This window comes from Mandrillus leucophaeus, unplaced genomic scaffold (assembly GCF_000951045.1).
Source record: "Mandrillus leucophaeus isolate KB7577 unplaced genomic scaffold, Mleu.le_1.0 Scaffold14, whole genome shotgun sequence".
NCBI classification, from domain to species: domain Eukaryota; kingdom Metazoa; phylum Chordata; class Mammalia; order Primates; family Cercopithecidae; genus Mandrillus; species Mandrillus leucophaeus.
In genome coordinates, this window is record NW_012101365.1 from 2,916,131 (window position 1) to 2,931,602 (window position 15,472).

Below are 15,472 nucleotides of genomic sequence, written 5' to 3' on the forward strand. Positions count from 1 at the left end.
CGCCCCACGCTCCCCTTGCCGCCGCCTCCTCGCCCTCCTCCTTCCTAGCCTTCGTCCACTCTTCTCTCAGCGGGCGCTCCACGGCCCTGCTCGTGGCTCGCCTGAGTGCTGGGCTCTGTAGACGCAGGGATGGGCCAGGGGAGCCCCTGACCCCGGAGGTAGCAGGTTCAGAGGAGGCAGCAGAGGCTTCCTGGAGGAGGTGACAGGCCGATGAAAGGCTGAGGGATGTCTAGGAGTGAGCCTGGGCGGGAGGGGAAATGATGTTCCGGTGTGAATAGGCCTGTGCAGTGTGCGCGTGGGGCAGGGGAGGGAGGGATAGGGGTGGGGTACCAAGATGTGGATGAGCAGGGAGAAACTGGGGGCGCAGGGCTGGACCCCTGCACCGGTCATGGGCTCCGGCTGGGATATTATAAATCCCTGTGGCTGGTTTGGTTTCCGTGCCCATGTGCATCTGTGCATGTTCCACGCTCATGTGATCATGGGCGGGGACGTGAGGCAGGTGGCTTGGGCCTGGTGCACAGACTATATTCATCGTCGTTAAGTACGCTCCAGGCGCCTAAGCAGAGGGGCAATCAGGGGGGCCCGCAGGGACGACAAGGAATCCTCGCTATGATGGAGAAAGGCGAGGTCTGTGGGGGGTGGAGGGACGGAGAGCGGGGAGGGGGAGGACAGGGAAGGGATGCCATCCCTGCCGCTAGGGGCCGCGCACCTAGGCCCGTGCTGTCCGCCTCTGCTGTCCTCTGCAGTAAGAAGGCGCCTCCTCTGGAGGGCTGCAGCCCCCCTCACCCACGCTGGGGAGAACGGGTGCGGAGAGCAGAGCTGGGATTCGACTTCAGCCTCAGACTTGTGAGCTGGGTCCAACCCACACAACCTTCTTTAGAGAATGAGATTCCAGGGCATTGGCCACGCAAAACAACTGGCCCGCAGGTGCCAAGAGCCAGTGTTAGGTCCACCCTGCCTCCCCTCTTGCCCCTTCACCTGCCTCACAGACGGGCGGGTGCTATTAGCCCTTGACTTGGAAACCACCCTGTCTCATCAGCAGCCTCCTGAGCCCTAGTCCCCCAAAGGGCAGCCCAGTGGCAATGTCTGTGGCTACCCCACCAGATAGGGACTTAGACCCCCAGAGAGCCCAGCAGGGTGCTCCTGCCATCATCACTCCTTCTGTCCCTTGTTCATTCAGTCATTCAGCAAGCATTTCAGGCCCTGTTCTGTGCCAACCCTGTGTTGGGCCTGCAGGTGCCAAGGTGAATCAGGCATGGTGCCAGCCCCAGAGAGCTCCCTGACTGGTGGGGAGACAGACAATTAGCACACAGAAATACAGGCGTACTATCACCTATATGTGCCAAACGCTGTTCAAGGCTCAAGGATACAGTGTGGAAACAGGTAAGGTCCCTCCATGCTCTCCTGCAGCTATGTCTTAGTTGGAAGAGATACACACAAAATCAGGAAAACAAAAGATTATTTCAGGTCATCATAACTTCTATGGAAAAAACAAAACAGACCGATGTGAGAGCAATAGGGGTAACTGTAGAGTAAGTGATCAACAAGGCCTCCCGGAGGAGGTGACATTCCACTGAATGGCAAAATGGATCCTGCCCCGTGAAGATCCAGCGGAAGGGTGCTCCTGGCAGAGGGAACGGCAATGCAGAGACCTCAAGGTGGGCCGGGGCCTTGTGACAGGGAAGGAGTGGGTGCCTCAGGTGAGGCTGGAGGAAGTTGGCAAGGGCCTGACCACCAGGGCTTTGTAGGCCACAGCTGGGAGTTTGGATTCTGTGTCAAGCACAATGGTGCCTGGGACTGTGAGACAAAGATAGAAGCCTGTCTTGCCGCCCAAACTGGCTTATCCCACTCAGTCCCTCCTTCTCCTCCACTCTGTGGTCGTAGGAAAGTCAATCCTATCTCCGAGTCTCACTTTCTCATCTGGGAAATGGAAACGATAAGGAATTTCTGAGGTTCATTCCAACTGTAAGATTAGTGTGTGGGCTAAAGTTTACAGGCAGCAGATGAAGAAAAGAAAAGAAAGAAAAAGAGGCCAGGCTCAGTGGCTCACACCTGTAATCCCAGCACTTTGGGAGGCCGAAGCGGGCAGATCACGGGGTCAGGAGATCGAGACCATTCTGGCTAACACGGTGAAACCCTGTCTCTACTGAAAATACAAAAAATTAGCCGGGCGTGGTGGCAGGCGCCTGTAGTCCCAGCTACTCGGGAGACTGAGGCAGGAGAATGGCGTGAACCCGGGAGGCGGAGCTTGCAGTGAGCTGAGATCGCACCACTGCACTCCAGCCTGGGTGACAGAGAGAGACTCTGTCTCAAAAAAAAAAGAAAGAAAGAAAAGGAAGGAAGGAAAGAAGGAAGGAAGGAAGGAAGGAAGGAAGGAAGGAAGGAAGGAAGGAAGGAAGGAAGGAAGAAAAGAGAGACAGAGAGAGAGATGGAGAGCACGGGCCTGGGGGTGAGACTGCCTGGGTCTGAGTCTGTTCATTCCCTTTCTAGTTATGTGAACTTGGGCAACTCAATCTCTGTGACTCAGTCTCTAAATGTGAAAAATGAAAAAGGTGGCAGTACTCACCTCATAGGGTAAGGATATGAGATGAGATTGTGCATGCACATCATACAGTATATTGTAGCTGCATGAGAAATGTTAGTTACTGTTACTGTTATTCAAACGCAATTCCCTGTTCACAAACCCCTGATGGCTTTCCAATACCCAGAATCAAGACTGAGCCCAGGCATCCCCCGACCTCCCCAGGGGAGTCCTTGTGCGCACTATCAACACACACAGCCAGTTGCCAAAGTGGGCAACTCCTTGTCTCTCAACAGCCCCCCAGCAGAGGTTCTCCTGGCTCCTCTCAGCCTCCACCCACTTTGGGCCACTTCCCTAGGCTCCTGCAGTCCCTGGGTTTCCCTTTGTCACAGCCCTGACCACCCTGTGTTGCCACACTCTGCTTATGCAACTGTCTCCCTCGTCACTCTGCGAGCTGCCGGAGGACAGGAGCCCGCTCTCCTGCATTCCTGGATTCTTGGCACAGGGCACATTTGACCAATGCTTGTTTCTGCCTTTATTGAAGGCTTTTGTACCCCTAGGAGGACTATGCCTTCCTCATCTTTGTCTTCAGAGGATAAATACAAGGATTGACACATAACAAGCGTTAGGTAAGTTATCTTTACTTCAAAAAGTTAAAAGAAAACCACGTAAGATAATAACAATAGCCAATATTTATTTTATACTTGCTGGGGGTCAGGCACCATTCTAAATGTTTACATTCTTTTCCGTTTAATCCTTACAATATCTTTATGAGGCAGGTTTTGTGTTTATCCCATTTTACAGATGAGTAAACTAAGCAGCAGAGAAGTCACACAGCTAGTAAGTGACTGAGCCAGTGTGCAAACCCAGAGGGTGGGAATTTTTCAGGGCACATAAACTGGTTAATTTCTGTGAGGGGCAAAGGGAGAAAGCTCAGTCCTTGAAACACACAAGAACACAAGACACCAAATGGACACTGAGGTCCTGGTAAAACTTCTGCTGCCCAGGTGACTTCCAGTCCTCCCCTACCCTCCCTCTCCATCCTGGACGGACTCAAGCTTACAGATCCTCCCTACCCTGGGTTTCCAAAGAAAACTCCCAAACCCAACCCCAAATGTAATGAATTCCCCATGAGACAGATGTAGGTGACATTTCACCTGCTGTCAGCATGGTGCCCTGCCACTCCCAAGTCACATGTTGGCCTCTAGAGCCATGGGAGCCCCAGCAGCCTACTCTCTGCACGCTCTACTCTTTCACTCTACCCCCCAGGAACTGGAGCTTCAGACCTTTGCCAGGCTGTGCTCTCTGCTAGGCCGTGCCCTCTGCCTAAAACACTCCTGCATGGGTTGGCTTCTGTTTACTATTTGGGCCTCACTTCAAACGCCTCCTCCTCTGGGAAGCCTTCTAGTCTCCTCCAAAGAGATCCTCCCTGCTCCTCTGGGCCCCCACGGCACTGTGTGTCCCAATCTCCCTGATCACACTGGACTGTCGTTGTTGGCTCATCCATCCAATGGGAGCTCCTCCAGTCAGAAACAGGATCATCCTGGTTCTTGCTCTGTCCCCACTGATGATGCCTCTCTGGGGCCAGGGCCAGAGGGCCTTCTGTGCTCACCTGGCCCAGCCTGCTCTGGCAGGCCTTGTGCTAGGCAAGGGACACAGATGAATAAGACTCCACCTGTTCCCTGGAGGAGCTCTGGTCTGGAGGCAGAGAGAGCCTGGGACGGACAGTGTCAGCACAGGGGGACAGGAGCCAGGGAGGGGTCTGCACAAGGGCGTCAGATTCTCCCCCACCCCAGGTACCTTAGACTGTATCACCAGCCCAGCCAGGGTCAGAGACCAGCAGCCCCAAGCCAATCACAGCCAAGCTGCAAGGGCAAGGGTGCTCTCCACCGTCCTTCACTTTCCACTTCACTTACACTTCACTTCACTTCTCCACTGCCTTCACTTTACACAAGTGCAGCCCCAGTCGTTCACATGGTACTGTGAGCCCATGGCGCACTTCTCCGTGTCACTGTCTCTCTGTGTTTGTGTCTGTCTCTTTCCCTCTCTCCCTCTGAGCAGGCAAAGTGTCCTGATTCCTATAAAAGAGAGATTCTAATTTATTACTGAACTCTACATAGATCCAAACTGCCATGGTTTAAACCACTTGTTACCTGTGTGACCTGGGGAAAGTTACTTTTATGCCTCAATTCCCTCATCTGCAAAACATTGATAGCATTAGCTAATGTTTCCTAATGCTATCAAGTACCTATTGCTGCAAACACATTACCCCAAAACTTAGCAGTTTCAAACAGAAATAAACATTTATTATCTCTCACAGTGTCTGTGGGCCAGGAATTGGGGAGCAGCCTGGTTGCCTGGGTGTAGCTCTGGGTCTGTCATGAAGTTGCAGTCAAGATGTTGGTGAGGCCACACAGTCCTCCGAAGGTTTAACTGGGGCTAGAGAGTCTGGGCTGGCTCACTCACAAGGCTGGCAAGTCCCTTTTGGCTGGTGGCAGGAGGACTCCATTTTTCACCATGTGGCTCACTCCAGAGGACTGCATGAGTGTCCACATGACATAGCTGGCTTTCCCTAGGGAGACTGATCAAAGAAAGAGAAAGCAATGAAGTCACAATGTCTTGTATGACCCGACCATGGAAGTCATGCTCCCTCATCTCTGCAATATCCTGTTGGTTACATAGGCCAGCTCTATTCTATGTGGAAGGGAACTACGTAGGGGTGTGACTCCCAGGAGGTCTATCTGGGGGCTGTCTTGGAGTCTGGCTGCCACACACTGTCGTAGGATTTGTGAGGATGAATTAATACAGTCCTCCCTCTGTATCCATGGGGGACTGGTTTCAGGACCTCCTGCAGATCCCAAAATCCTCAGATGCTCAAGTGCTTGATAGAAAATGATGCAGTATTTGCATATAATGTATACACATCCTCCAATATACTTTACATCATCTCTAGATTATTTATAATACCTATGCAATGTAAATGCTATGTAAATAGTTGTTACATTGTATTGTTTAGGGAATAATGACAAGGATAAAAAGGCTGTACATGTTCAGTACAGATGCAATTATTTTTTCCTGAATATTTCTGATCTGAAATTGAGTGAATCCAGGATTCGAAACCCATGGATAGAGAGGGCCAACTATGTATACACTTATATAGTGTGTACTATGTACTAAAAACCCTCCTAAGAACTTAAGTACACACTATATAAGTCATTGCTATTATTATTGCCATTGTGGTTGTTCCTGCCACATAGTAAGTAAGAACTCCACAAGAATTATCTACAGTTACCATTAATATTAGCTACATTATTGCTATTAACTGCAGAATCCCTTCATTTTGCAAGGAAAGGAGAGGATGAAGGTGGTTCAGGGGTTCATAGAATAGCAGGACAGACCCAGCCTCAGTTTCTTGCCTCCTGGCCGTGTGCTTTCAGGAGGGTGGGCTCACAACTGCCTCCTCCTCCGCTGCCTTATGTAGGAGACTGAGTGGGTCCTTCTCCCTCTCTAGGCCTGGGGTGTCCATCCCTAACCTAAGGGGCTGAACTAGGTCAGTATTTCTTGTAACTGCAACCATTCCCATCTGCTTGAGTGACTTTCTCTATTTCCCCTTACCTGCTACTGTCATCCCAGGGTTCCCCTTAAATCCTTTCACTTAGTAGATTTAGCTTCATCCTAAGCAATAATCTCCATGAAATCACAGGCTTGATATGCTCATTATCTTTTTCCAATACATATTAAAATAAATGTGTGGCTATTCACGTAAACAATGGGCCTCTGTGCACCCAGATATGTCTCTTTTCTCTAAGGGCCATCAGCTCTGAGCTCCCTGTTTATTCCAGGACTGTTGGAGGGCAGGAGCCCTGACCACTCTGCCCATGATGACAGGCATTCCTCAAGGTGACTTGCAGGTGGCTCAGGCCCTGGGTGCCCACCCCCTGAGTCACATGGCCTTCGGGGGCAGACTCAGTACTTTTCTGTTTGCTTTTATTTTGGGTTAGTTTTTATTTTTAAAATTGTTTTTTATACTTTTATTGATTGACTGATTGATTGATTGGTTGAGACAGGGTCTCTCTGTGTCACCCAGGCTGGGGTGCAGCGGTGCCATCTCAGCTCACTGCAACCTCTGCCCACCCCAACCCTCCACCAGCCCCAGGCTCAAGCAATCCTTTCACCTCAGCCTCCTGAGTAGCTGGGACTACAGATGCACACCACCACACCCAGCTAATTTTTTTTTTTTTTAAGTCTTTTTAAAGAGACAGAGTTTCACCATGTTGCCCAGGTTGGTCTTGAGCTCCTGAGCTCAGGCTATCCACCTGCCTTAGCCTCCGAAAGTGCTGGGAGTATAGGGATGAGCCACCTGGAAATCCCCTTCCTTTCTCCCTGCCAGCCCCAGAAACCACCATTCTACTTCCTGTATTTATGAATTTGGCTACTCTAGGCACCTCATGTAAGTGGAATCATACAATATTTATCCTTTTGTAAGTGACTTATTTCACTTAGCATAACAGTGTCAAGGTTCATCCATGTTGTAGCGCATGTCACAATTTCCTTCCTTTTTAAGGATCGGAATACTCCATTGTATGTCTATTCCACATTTTCTTTCTTCATTCATCCATCAAGGGACAGTTGGGTTGGTTCCACATTTTAGCTACTGTGTATAATGCTGCTGTAAACATGAGTGTACACATATCTCTTCAAGTCGTTGCCTTCAGTTCTTTTGAATATACTCAGAAGTGGAATTGCTGGATCATACTGTGATTCTAGTTTTTATTTTTTGGGGAACCACCATAGTGTTTTCCACAGCAGTTGTATCATTTTATGTCCCTACCAACAATGTGTGAGAATTCCAGTTTCTCCACGTCCTGGCCCGAACTTGTTATTTTCTGCTTTTGTTTGTTTGCTTGTTTTAACACAGATCTTAACGAATGTGAGGTTTTTTTCTCATTGCGGTTTTAATTTGCATTTCCTTGATAATTAGTGATACTGAGCATATTTTCATATGCTTATCGGCCATGTGTATATCTTCTTTGGAGAAATGTCTATTAAAGTCCTTTGCCCATTTTTCAATTGGGCTGTTTAGTTTTTTGTTGTTGAGTTGTAGGAATTCTTATATATTTTAGCTATTAACCCCTTATCAGGGGTTAATATTTTCTCCCATCCCATTGGCAGCCTTTTCACTCTATTGATTCTGTCCTTTAATACACAGAATTTTTCAATTTTGATGTAGTTCAATCTATTTTCTCTTTTGTTGTCTGTGCATTTGGTGTCATGTTCCGAAAATATTTCTATGTGATCATAATAAAGTAAATGCTATTTGTAGTGTGCCATGATGAATACTTTTTTCCTGCATGCCTTTGTGTTTTCCCTGGAATTAATAATTGTTATATTTTGCTTTATTGTTTTGTTTCTTTCTTAGTTTTCTATGTATTTATCTCTCCTTCCTCCCTAAACTCTCCCTCATTTGTGTAAATCTCCTCCTACTACAATCACCCACATTCAATACAGTAATCCCCACTTATCCGAAGTTTCACTTTCCGCAGATTTATTTACTTGAGGTCAACCATGGTCCAAAAATTTTAAATGGAAAATTCCAGAAATAAACAATTTGTAAGTTTTCAGTGGCGTGCTATTCTGAGTGGCACGATGAAATCTTGTGCTGTCTGGCTTCGTCCCACCTGGAATGTGAATCATCCCTCTGTCCAGTGGATCCGCGCTGTAGACACTACTCTCCCATCAGTCACTCAGCAGCCGCCCCAGTTACTGCATTAACTGTCGCAGGATCGCAGCGCTTCTGTTCAAGTAAATCTTATTTTACTTCATTACGGACCCCAAAGTGCAAGAGGAGTGTTGCTGGTGATTCCAATATGCCAAAGGGAAGCTGTAAAGTACTTCCTTTAAGTAGAAAGGTGAAAGTACTTGACTTAATAAGAAAATTTAAAAAACAAAATTGTGTGCTGTGGTTGCTAAGATCTACAGTAAGAATGATTCTATTCATGAAATTGTGAAGAAGGAAAGAAATTTGTGCTAGTTTTGCTGTTGCACCTCAAGCTGCAAAAGTTACAACACCTGTGTGTGATGAATGCTTAGTAATGATGGAAAAGGCATTAAATTTGTGGCTGCTAGACATGAACAGAAACGTGTTCTGATTGACAGTAATCAGGTTCCACTGGGGGTATTGGAACGCATCCCCGAGGATAATGGGGGACTACCGTATTCTACCAACTTATTCCTCTTGAAGAGTTCCCTTTGGATTTCTGACTGCCATGTCCTGGACTGGTTGATGACAAGGCCAGCTGCCCTGGTTGTCACCTGGAGACTGTTCTGCACTTTTCTCCTGGGTCGAACCCCTCACTTGCTGGATCCCATGTCCTCCCCTTCTGGGTTGACTGCCTTATTTGGGGGAACATATACCCATAGCTTTCTTTTTGTTTTATTTTTTATTTACCTATTTATTTATTTTATTTTATTTTTTGAGACGGAGTCTCCCTCTGTTGCCCAGTCTGGAATGCAGTGGTGTGACCTCCTCTCACTGCAGCCTCTACCTCCCAGGTTCAAGCAATTCTCCTGCCTCAGCCTCCCAAGTAGCTAGGACTACAGGTGCATGCCCCCATGTCTGGCTAATTTTTGTATTTCTAGTAGAGATGGGGTTTCTCCATGTTGTCCAGGCTAGTCTCAAATTCCTGACTTCAGGTGATCCAACCACCTTGGCCTCCCAAAGTGCTGGGATTACAGGCGTGAGCCACCACGCCTGGCCACATATATACCTATACTTTTCTAAAAGGATGGGTTTGAGGTGAAATCTTAAGCCCTTGCATTTCTAAAAGTGCCTCACATTTAATCAGATAGTTTGACCAGGTATAAATTCCTAAACTGGAAATATTTTTCCCTCTGACTTTTGAAGGCTTGCTCCATTGTCTTCTAGTTTCTGCTGAAAAGTCCAAGGCTGTTCTGTAGAGACTCTGTTCTCTCTTTCTGGAAGCTGTGTCCTCAGTAGGTCTTTTCTTTTAAGAGAAGGGATCTCATTGCCGCCTACGCTGGAGTTCAGTGACACAGTCATCGCTCACTGCAGGCTTGACCTCCTGGGCGCGAGGATCCTCCTGCCCCAGCCCCCTGAGTCGTTGGGACTACAGGCTCATACCACCATGCCTGCTCAGCCTTAGTGTGTCCTGAAGTGAATCGATTTCCATTCACTGTGCTGGGCACCCAGTGAGTCCTCACCGACAAACTAATCATCTTCATTTTGGAGAAAATTTAAAAGAAGTACCTCTATAATGATTTTATTTTTTCTTTCAGGAACTCCTTAATTATTCAAATACTGGCCCTCCTGGGCCAGTTCTCTATATTTCTTATATCTTTTTTTCACCTATTTTTCATCCCGTTTTGCTCTTCATTCTGGAAATTTTCTTCAACTCTTCAACAGTTTTTTGTTGTTTTTCAGAAATGTATCTTATCGTATTTCCAAAAGCCTTTTGTTTGTTCTTTGACTATTCTGCTTTTTAGAGTATCTCGTTCTTTTTTCATGGATGCAATATTTTCTCTTATTTCTTTGAGGATGTTAGTAATGTTTTACTGTTGTTTCTGTTGAAGTGTTTCTCACCATGCCTAATCTCTTCTTTGTCCAAGTTAATTTTTTTTCTGATTGTTGAAAAGACAAGTCACAAACTGGGAGAATATATTATAGCACAAATAATGCACAAAGCATTACTATCCAGAATACATAAAGAATTCTTACAAATCAGTAAGAAGACAACTCAATTAAAAAAGAGTGAAATATATGAATGAGAATTTCACAGCAGAAAAATATGAATGAAAAATAAACCACAAGAAAAGACTCTCAGCCTTATAGAAATCAGGAAAATGTAAATTAAGACCACAGGAAGATTTTCCATGGAAAAGGAGTCCCACAGTGGCAAGCATGGCAGAGGCAGGAATCAGCGGGGATCCTTATATGCTCTTAATGCGGTGTAAATTGCTGAAACCGCTTTAGAATATTGCGATTTCATTACTAAGTGTAAACCCTAGAGATACACATGCATGCAAGCACCCAGAGACAGGAGCAAGGATATTCATAGCAGTGCTGTTTATTGTGATAAAAACATGGAAACCACCCTAATGTCCTTAACAGTAAAATGAATTAATTGTGGCATCACCATATAATGAAATCCTATACAGCAGTGGCAGTGAGTCTATCATAGCTGTGGCCGACTACAAGAAGGAATCATAGAATTATAATGCAGAGGCTTTGTTGCAGAGGACTACATACAACAGGATCCGACACTTGTAAGTCTTCGAAACAAGCAAAATTAAATGATATTGTTTAGGTTTTCATACATATGTGATAAAAGTATGTTTGTTTGTTTTTAATGAGAAAATGAGTCACAGAATTTAAGGTAGTAGTTACTTCTGTAGGGAAGGCAGGGGAATGGGACAAGGAAGAAGCTCACAGCATTGGTCATGCTCTCATGCTGAAGTTGGGTTGAAAGGTGCTCATTATTACAATGCTTCATAATGATGGCCATACTTTTGGTGTTTCTAGGACAATCTTGGTTTACACCTGTTGTCTCAACATAATTATTCAGTGTAAGCCTTTACTTTCTCAGAAAGGTCCTAATGTAGATAATAAATGATTTTGGCCAACATTTCTTATCAAATGCAACATGCATCTCTTTTTTATGTACCTATTATTCCATAATAGGTACAGTTGTTTTTTGTTTTTGTTTTTAGTTGTTTTTTGTTTGTTTTGGTTTGTTGTTGTTGTTGTTGTTTGTTTCTTTGAGACAAGTCTCTCTCTGTTGTCCAAGCTAGAGTGAAGTGGCACGATCTGAGCTCACTGCAACCTCCGCCTCCAAGTTCAAGTGATTCTTGTGCCTCAGCTTATCGAGTAGCTGGGACTACAGGTGCCCGCCACCATGCCTGACTAAATTTTTGTATATTTAGTAGAGACAGGGTTTTGCCATGTTGCCCAGGCTGATCTCGAACTCCTGGCTTCAAGTGATCTACCCACCTAAGCCTCCCAAGGATAGGATCACGCTAAGATTATAGGCGTAAATCACCGCACCTGGCCTCCATAATCGATATAGATTTTTAATACTGGGGCCACAGCCTGGCCATAGTCTCATGGGATGTTTGTGGTTGGACCTTGACAACCTTGTGAACCAGCCTGGGCAACTGTCCTCGGGACCTCAACGAACCAAGCCCTGGAGCACCCAGTCCCCAGACCCCTCTGACCTCTCTGACTCCCTGTGCCCTGGACCCCACACCTCACCTGTCATGGTCCCCACCCTGTCCTCTCCTCCACTTCTCACTGCCTGTGGAGCCATCTTCCAGGGGCCCTGAAACCTCACCCACAATCCAGGTCCACCCAGGGCCCCTGTGCCAGGCCGCATGCTGGGTGATGTTGGGGACCCATCCTGGGGGCAGCTGGAGGTGGAAACTGTGACAACCCAGTGGATCAGGGCTGTGGCACAGACCGGGCTGTGACACTGCAGAGGAGAGGGCTTAGCCCAACCTGGGGCCCAGGGAAGGCTGCCTGGAGCTGTTTTGAAGTCTGATGGGAGTGAGCTGGGTGGGGAAAGTCGGGGGAAGAGTGCTCCAGGCAGACAGGACCAGGTGCAGACAGCAGGGTAAGGAGGCACAGGCTGGGGATGCAGCTCACAGGTCGCTGTGAGCAGAGCACAGGGCAGTGCCTGGCAGAAGTGGGGCTGGAAAGGGCGCCTCCTGGAGCCTCGAATGCCAAGCCCAGCGTCTTGGACTGTATCCTGAAGGCAGCAAGGAAGCGCTGAAGGCATTAGAGTGAAGCGAGGAGCACTATCAGGCCAGGTGAGTCATATCAAGTGAGGTGAGAGCGAAATTGGGAGAGAGAAGGGGAAGGAGACAAGGCAGCAGAGACATTTGATTGTTCTGCTTCATCCTGGAAACCCACTCCCTGACAGCCTCCTCCCCCTGTCCTGCACCGACCACCCCCACACCTATCCGTACACACACTGCAGAGCCGGTAGGGGAGGAATAGCTCTGTGGTCTTGTGTGCAGGTGCTTCCTGGGTTCACATCCCAGCCTTGCCACATGTCCTACCTGTGTAACTTTGGGCAGGTGGCTCAATGTCTCCATGTGTCCAGTTTCTTTGTAAAATGAGGATGATGGAAGTACTTACCTCACTGAAGCTTAACTGAATCACAGGGTCCTGGCACATAGTAAGCTTTCAATCACTGAGCCGTCATGGTCACTGGGGTGACACCACCTGCTCTCCTCCAAAACAGAGGAGACTATACCCGAGGAAGAAGAAACTGGAGAAAGAACAGGAAGGTTTGGTGGCAGTGACTAGTCTCGAGACAGTGGTCCCCAGCACAGGACTAGATGTGTCCCCACCAGTACACAGGCCCAGATGCAAGGCCTCTGGTGTGTCTGCCGCTGCATCCTCCATTCCTAGGGTGGTGACTCAATAAATACATGTGCTGAGTGAATGAAATGTCATGACTTCCAGATGACTTCCAGGTACCCCACTGATGTGGTTTGACTGTGTCCCCACCTAAATCTCATCTTGAATTGTAGTTCCCACAATCAGGTGTTGTGGGAGGGACATGAATCATGGGGGTGGGTTTTTCCCATGCTGTTTTCGTGATAGTGACTAAGTCTCACAAGATCTGGTGGTTTTATAACGGGCAGTTCTCCTACACACGCTTTCTTGGCTGCTGCCATGTAAGATGTGCTTTTGCTCCTCCTTCATCTGCCGCCATGATTGTGAGGCCTCCTCAGCCACATGGAACTGTGAGTCCATTAAACCTCTTTTTCTTTATAAATAATCCAGTCTCATGTATGTCTTTATAGCAGCATGAGAACAGATGAATATACCCACTTACAAATAAAGCCCTGAGGTCTCTTCCCCACCCTTGCTTGGGTGGGTGCTGTGAGTGGAATGTGTAGTCCCTGATGCACCATCTCCAGCCCTTATGGTTTATGGTTCCTCACTGGGCTGTGTCCAGCAACATCTATACTGCTGTCTCCCCTACCCTGGGCTGTCCCTGCTTTTGCCACTTTCCCGGGTAGTGGGTGAGGACTGAGGGACACCCAGCCCCAGCCTGGGGCCCAGGGACCAGGAGACACCTTGGGAGGATTGGGTCACTTCAGGCAATTCCCTTCACCTCTCTGAGCCTCTTGAAAATGGGCAGAATGATCCCTAGGTGTCAGAGGTGTGGAGAGCATCATGGGAGATGATATCCCTGAAGTGAGGCACATTGTGATCTGTGTATCAGCATTGCCAGACTGGGACTAGGGTAAACCTGTGAGGCACCTGGGGTGCAAGTTCTCCCTGGGTCTGGCCCTGTGCTCAGTAAATGCTGGTAAATGCCGTCTTTTACTACGTAAGGGGCAAGGCTGTCAAGAGTGCCTGGAGCAATGGCCTGCAGCCAGGCCTGGGGACAGGGTCTTCCTGGGTTGGGGATGGTTTGAAGCTCAAGTGGCAAGAAGAAAACCGGAGCCAGGAATCAGACCAAGAGGCCCCCTCCCACTCAGGACCACCCTCTCCCCACCCCTCACCCTGTTCTCCCTAGGAGCCCAATAGACACATCATTTCTCTTCCCCTCCATGAGTGAGCTCCAGCGGGGGATTGTGGCCTGGTTTCCCAGGCTCTGCCCCTTGAACCCCCAACCTGTCCCCGAGGAGATGCCTTCCCAGCCTCAGGCCACAGTCCGCCCAGCCCACCCTGGGAATGACCCAGCACCGACACCAGATGGCACTTCTGTATGTGAGTGTGTTTCTACATGACTGTACGTGTGTGCATATCCATGTGTGGAGAGGGCTATTTCTTCATGTGATCTTGTATGGATAGCTGAGTCTGTGTGCGCTTGGAAGTATGCTATGTGTGTGCCTGTGTGTGTGTGTCTGTGTGTGTAAGCTCCCAGATGTCAACTTGTTGCTTGCGTCACCATTAGCATGTACCCGGGTGTCCTGGTTAGAGGGTCATGTGTATGTGCCTGTGCCTTTGTGTAACCGGCCCTTGGGGTGTCTGGATGTACCCTAGGTGAAGAGAGCTTTGCTATACGTCTGTGTGGTTGTATGCTTCTGAGTGTGTTGCTGTGCATTTGGAGGGGTTTGTGTAAAATTACTAGGTGCCTAGTCTAGGAGCTGAGACAAACAAGACAATCACAGTGGTGTGTGGTGCTGTGCATCCATGGAGTTTCAGAGGAAGGGAAGATGAACCCTACCTGCAGGGAGATGGAAGTCTTTCCAGAGGAGAGTGGGAGAGCCTTCAGACGGAGGGAACCGCAGGAAAACAGGTGCAGAAGTTGGAAAGCACGTATTGAAGCAAGGCTGGAGATGTCTCCTCACTTAAGAAGACCTGGAATGGTGGGATATAGGACAGGAGAAGGCAAAGAGTATGTTCAGTATGGTCATGGCTTCCACGGGGCCTGCTGTGGGATCCCAGGTCTAGGCTCTGGAAACTGAGGGAGAGGGACGGCCCTGGTGAGGATGGAGAACAGGCAGCATCAGCTGGACCAGCCCTGCCCCAGGTTTCTAGGGAGATGGATGGCATAGCTCCTGAATTGTTCTTAGGCGGATACTTCTCTTTCCCAGCAGTGATAGCCTGTTTACCCAACCGGACCCAACCAGATCCTAGGGTGGGGCTGGAGTGAGGGGGATGGAGAGCTGTCTGGGACAGAAATCCCTGAGCCCTGCATCCTCATTGCTGGCTCTGCTGCTAAAATCATAATGCTGGAGGTAGGAGAAAAGCCCATGGGGATTTCGGGTCCAGCATGTCCCATCAGGCTGGTGCTCTGCGCTCATGAGTAGTGGGTAAAAAAAATAAGGACTTGGGAGCCGAAGGCTTGGATTTAAACCCTGACTCTACCACACACTTGTCTGTGACCTTGGGCAAATCACCTAACTTGTACTTTCAGTTTCTCTGTGCCTCAGTTTCCTGATCTATAATCGGGGGATGATAATAGCACTGAT